Source organism: Pteropus vampyrus, unplaced genomic scaffold (assembly GCF_000151845.1).
Source record: "Pteropus vampyrus isolate Shadow unplaced genomic scaffold, Pvam_2.0 Scaffold16, whole genome shotgun sequence".
NCBI classification, from domain to species: domain Eukaryota; kingdom Metazoa; phylum Chordata; class Mammalia; order Chiroptera; family Pteropodidae; genus Pteropus; species Pteropus vampyrus.
The window spans coordinates 9,786,039-9,792,329 of NW_011888797.1; the positions used below are offsets into that span (position 1 = coordinate 9,786,039).

General features: G+C 46.2%; 1 pseudogene; it reads left to right on the forward strand.

Moving 5' to 3' along the window:
* Window positions 1–5,555: 5,555 nt before the first annotated feature.
* LOC111736048 lies at window positions 5,556–5,674 on the forward strand (annotated as a pseudogene).
* Window positions 5,675–6,291: the final 617 nt, after the last annotated feature.

The following is a 6,291-nucleotide window of genomic DNA, read 5'->3' on the forward strand; positions in this document are numbered from 1 at the left end:
TTAAAAGCTGTTGGCAATCGTCCCAGGTGAGGCAGTGAGTCTGAAAGACACTTTCTAAGAGTCTCATTAATGCCTGGGGTTTCTCAGAGAAAGGCGGATTCTGTGCCTTCCAGTTGTATAGGTCACTAGTTGAGAAAGGCACATAGACTATATCAAGGGCCTGTCCTCTGGTGGAGATTGGAGGACTGAGGGACTGGGCTGTCTTGGAGATTCAATTGCTGCATGTTTTGGGGTGCCCACAACTAAGACTCGCGCCCCTAGAGAAAGGGCACACTGGCAGAGTCAAGGAGGGGGTGTCTGAACAAGGTTTAACCATTGATCAATGTAGGGAAACTGATCGGGATGTCCCGGGTCTCCCTGACATTCTTCCAAACATTCCTTACTAAACCCCTGTCAAAAGAACCTTCTGGAGGCCAGTTTACATCAAAAGACAGCCACTCGACTTCACACAACGTCCTTAATCTGCCTGGAGAATACTTTATGCCATAGTCAGCTCCCTCTACAAACCCTTCTTTGAAATGTTGCAGGAGACAACCCAAGGGTGTCTTTTGTGAACTCGGGCTTCCCCCCATCGCTTGCGCAGAAAACACAAAATAGACACTCAGATGAGAACAATTACTGGGGTGTAGGTGGACCCAGAGAAGTCTGCTACCTACAACCTAGACAAGACAAAAAGACAATAGACAGAACCTGAAAACAGGGCACAGGAGGCGGCGTCCTGTGGCCTGGCCATGGTCTGGGAGATATGACTGCGTCCAGTCTCTCCACAGGCCCCTGGCGACCGGTCAACAGAAACAGGAACAGAAAGGTACCTTTTATCCAGACATCGAGGCCTCGGAGATTCCTGTCGGGACCAGGAACAAAGAATGTGTCCTAAAGGTTGTGTCCTTGTCGATTTTACTGACCCCGTCACGGCGTTCAAGGGCCCTGGAACGTCTGAGGTTGGCCACCCCTTTGAATCCGCAACAAGGACAGCAACCGCTTCAGAGGCTGGTCTGGTCTTAGATCCCAGGGCCTCTCCCCGAGATCTTGCTGGGGCCTCCAAATGTTGTAGCCGCCAACCCCCGAAAGACACACGGACCACCAGAAACCAGTGAGTTATAGGAAACACACTCTTTATTCAGCCAGCTGGGTCTGCCAGGGGTACGCAGACCCCAAATTAAGCAGCCCCGAAATGTAGAGGTACAGGGTTTTTAACCCCTAAATCCCATTCCTCATTCTGTCTTAAACACAAAGGTTAATTTTTCTTCTATTTACTGTCAATCCACAGGTCGGTTGTGCAAGCGGGGGTACAGAAGCAGAAAGCTTATTGTTAGAATGTTATGTTCCCATGGGTGACGACCTATGTTCCCATGGGCGATAGCCTATGTTCCCATGGGCGATAGCCAAGCAGTAATTAGCTAGCACAATATCTAAGGGAGTGGTTTACAGTCAGAGGTTACATGACCTGCCCAAGATCACGAAGCAGGTAAATTGGCATAGTATATCTCGCACCTCCATTTCAGTCTATACTCCGGTAGGAATCACAACTCCAAGTCTGCATAAGTGTGTCTCTCATTCCTGCACTTTGCAGTTGCTACTCCTTATGATTGGAAGGCTTTCCCCTCTATTGTCCATCTAAGAAAATGCTACCAGATACCAGATTAAGCATCACCTCTGGGGACACTTTACTGAACCTCCTCCAGTGGGAATAGATACCCTCTGAGCTTCTACATCCCCTGTGCATCTTTCAATCACCACACTCAGTACTCTGTTCTTACTATTTATTCCTCACTCCTCACTATACTATTGGCTTCTGGGGGTCCATCTGTCTCTCCATTGCTTACCTCAGCGCTTGGTGCATCATAGTAGGTACTCAGTGATTATTTGTTCCATGAACAGAGAGCAGGGACCCACATCAAATCTTCCCATCCCAAATCCCATTGTCCCTGCCACAATTCAAAGCCCCAATTTGCCTTTTGAAATCATTGCCATGTTTTCATCTCGACCACATCATGCTATTATTTGTCCTCTGTCCAACTGGCAGGTTGACTCCCTCACTCCCCTGGTGGGAAGAGCCACAGCCACAGCTGCACAGGGACCTTCTGGGATGGAGTGAGGCAACAGTTGGGATAAGTCCACATCCCCTGGCCACCAGCAGCCATGCCAGCCTTCCACTTAACAGAGCCCCTTGTCCAGTACAGGAAGGAGACTAGGTGAGGGCATGGGCAGGCATGGCCACTCCACCCTATCTGACTTCTTGCTTTTACCTCTGTCCCCACCTAGGACTGAAGCCAACAGTGGTGATCCTCAGGGGGACCGCTAGTACTCCTGGCTCTCCTGAGGTCACCATTTCTTGATGCAGCTGTTCCTGTTACTGCCAGATGCCATCTGGCAGGGCACTTCCACCCTGTCCATTTTCATTTCTCTTTTTCTGCGTCCCCAGCATTTTCTCTTCCAGAGTCACTTATTAACCCTATTCAGCATTTCCACAGCATTTTCTGGAAGGCCAATTTCCTTGCTTAATTCACATTCCAAATTCGAAAGGGAACCAGTCCTATTTATTGTTATTCCATAGGCACTTTATCTCTGTTGGCCTCAGGCTTCTCATCTGAGAAATGGGAAGATGCCTTCCTCATAGGGCTGTGGGGGTGCGGGAAGGAGGGAGTACCTGGCCTGGCCCATTGTCAGCACCTAATGAGAGATGAATGAATCCTCTTCCCTCCTGCATAAAGAGACCCTGTGAGACACATGGAGAAGGAAGCGCTCACAGCAGGCTACAAATGAGCTCCTCAGCTATAGGGCGGCTCATCCCTGTGAGTCACAAGGCAGGTTCAGGAAAGGTGTGAGGGGAAGGGAAGGAAGCCAGGACTGGCAGCCTGAGCTAAGTGTAAAGCTTCTATTGCTACCTCTTACCGATATTTATTGCAATGTTTTTCAGACAGTGAAATGTGAATCATCAATAGGTTTATAAAATCAATTTAGTGGGTTGTGATCAGCTTTAGAAAGAAAACAGTTGAAAATATCAGAATATGTTGCATGTTGTAAGTATTATTTTGTTCGCGTTATGTCTGTCTGTACATTTATAAAATGTATTTCTTACTGTGGATCATGTTCAAAGGGTTTGAAAGTTCCTGATGGGTCGAGGAGTTACCAAACACCTGATATCGTTCTAAGCACCCTACATGTATTAACTCATTTAATCCTACAACCCTATCAGGTTGGTACTGTTACGGCCTCCAACTTACACACGGGGAAACCGAGGCATACAGAGGTTAAGTAGCTTGTCCAGGGTCACCCAGATAGTAGGGGGTGGAAGCTTAAAGGTGCTGTATTGCCTCTGGCAGGGATCTGATTTGACTCTAGACTGCTGCCTCTTCCCTGCTAAGCCCCACGGACCAGCCAGCCAATCAAGGACATCAGAGGGTAAACAATTCCCATGGGGAATTGCAGCTGGTGGCGAGGCAGACAGCTGTGGTTCTTAGTTAGCAGTGGCTGTGAGCAGAGGCACCCACATGGTGGCAGTGTGGTTCCTTCAGCCTCTTCCATGGTGGGCCAGTCACACAGGGCACAACCATGGGGCCTGGGAGCCCTCAGGTCTGCAGGACCAATCACAGAGCACAGGGCTGCAGATGCTTCTGCTGACTGTGTTAGAGGATTTCATGGCAAGAGGGAGACACCGTAAAAAAGCAAAAACGAGGCAAAGAGAGGTGGTGGGCCACAGTCTAAGCTGATAGTGCGTTCCTTTCCAAGAGGCGTTGCTCCTAGAACTATTTTCGTTTTCAGTTTCCATCTTGATGATATATTTTTTAAAACTGTTGCAGAACAATCGGAACTATGACTTATGTTTTGCAATTCAAGAAGCTGGTTTCATGTTTTGTCGTGATTTACGTTCTGTCGCGTTTCCAGAAGTTACACAATACCCCCTCGCCCCTTTCTGAAAATCGGACTTGAAACTGGAACAGCAACGTAACCCTTAACTCAGACTGGTGACTGCTTCGTCCTGGGACGGGAGATCTGGAATGTTGTGGCTGTGATGTAGGCGGACATGTGCTGTTGCCCACACTTGCTCGCCCTAGTGTGAGCCCAGTGCCCTCAGCAGACACATGCAGGCTGGGGCACCAGGGCACCAGGGATCATCCTGGATCCTGCCCACTGTTGTGGGGAGGCTCCTCATGTGTTCCTGCCTTGTCAGGTCTGGTGGCTCAGGTTCTGCTGGGTAGGGCCAAGCCTGCAGCTACAAGAGGCTGAGGAAAGGAAGCAGGGAAGGCCCCTTCCTCCTCACCAAACCTCTTTGCCTCCTGCACCCTTTGGTGTGCTCCCTCCGACCCCTGGCCTGGAGCAGGAGGCAGCTGTGGGGCAGAAAAATGAGCCCTGCACCCAGAATTGGAAATACTTCTTCAGCAGGCTCGGCCTCTAACCCACTGAGTGCCTTCGGGCAAGTCGAGCAAAGCCTTCTGGCATCGTTCCTCTTCTGTCTGAGGCTCTAACGATGCTTATTCTACAAAAAGTGTGGGGACTTTCCTAATAATGAAACAAGGGCCAGCACATCTGTGGTCCTTACCATGCACCTCACAGCTGTTTTAGCACTTTTCCTGTTTCAACTGATTTTATCCTCATAGTAAGCAAAATACTATTTTTAGTCACATTTTACAAATGAGAGAAACTGAGGTCCTGAAAGGATAAATGATTTAGCCTAGGCTGTGAATCAAGCAAATGGCAGGGCTGGGATGCAAACCCAGGCTGACCAGCCCCAGAAAGTGCATGTTAACAATACAGCTCTACTGTGTCTTTAATATTATCTAAATGAGATTTAGCACGAAAAAGTACCCTTTAATGTAAATATTAGGTTGTATTATAGGCTATGCCTGGAGGTGCAAATTACAGACCTGTGCTAGGAACGTAGGTCTCAGGTGTGCTGACATTAGATCTGTGGAGCCCAGGTTGGTGAACACGTGGGCTTTGGAGTCAGATGGACCTGGATTTGAATCCTGGCTCTGCCACTTACATGCAATATGATGTAACTCATCTAAGGCTTGGTTTCCTCATCTGTAAAATGGGGCTGGTATTGCCTACCTCAATAAATGTGCAAATCAAGTCTTAGAGATATCATGTGACTTGCCCAGGACACATAGCTAGTGAGAGGTGAGGGCAGGTGCACATCCAGATCTTCTGATCATAAGTCTTGAGTTTTTCCCACTGTGCTGCAAAGATTTGGTGGGGCTAGGTCTAAGGATAAGTAAATTAGCTTTTAGTTTGTGGAAGCATCACTGGAAAAAGTCACAGTGAGGTCCAGTAAAGGTGACTTTTAGTTTCCTGAGCCGTTGCTTCCTTGAGTATAAAACTGGACTAATATTGTAATAATATGTACCAATATCCTAGGATTATTGTGAAGGATTAAATAAGATAATTCAAATAAAGGGCTCATAGTAAGTGCTCTTAGATTTCAATCTTGAAATTCACTGAGGCTTGCTTTATGGCCCAGCCTATGGTCTACCTTTATGAATGGACCATGTGCACTTGAAAAGAACAGTTCTACAGTTGCTGGCTGGCTTGTTCAATAAATATCAATTAAGGTCTACTGCTATGCTACCCTAAACGTGCCCGATCTTGTCTGATCTCTGAAGTTAAGCAGGGTTGGGCTTGATTAGTACTTGGATGGGAGACCACCTAGGAATTCCAGTTGCCATAGGTGTTAAAAAAAAAAAAAGGTCAATTAGGGCAATGTGGTTGATAGAGTGTTGTTTAGATTCTCTATGTCTTTACTGATTTTCTGCCTCACTGATCGATCAGTTGTTGAGAGATATTTAAACTAAGTACGATTATGAATTTATTTTTCCCTTTAAATCTGTCAGTTTTTGCTTCATCTCTTGAAGCTTTGTTATTAGTCTCTTACATATTTCTGATTTTTATGTCTTCCTGCTGTATCGATCATTTCATCTTTATGAAATGTCCTTCTTTAACTCTGGCAATGCTCTTTGTTTTGAAGTTTACTTTATCTGATATTTATAGAACCAGTCTAACCTTCTTATGATTACTGTTTGTCTGATATATCTTTTCCAGTTCTTTTATTGTCAGTCTATCTGAGACTTTATATGTAAGTGTAACTCTCATAGACAGCATACAGTTGGGTCTTGCTTTTTTTTGACAACCTCTGCTTATATTTAGTGTTTAGTTTGTTCACGATTAACATAATTATTGGTATGTTTTGATTTAGGTCTACTATTTTACTATTTGTCTTCTGTTTGTTCTGTATGTCCTTTGTCCTTCTGTTTTTCCTTTCCAGACTTCTTTTGGGTTAATCGAATATAT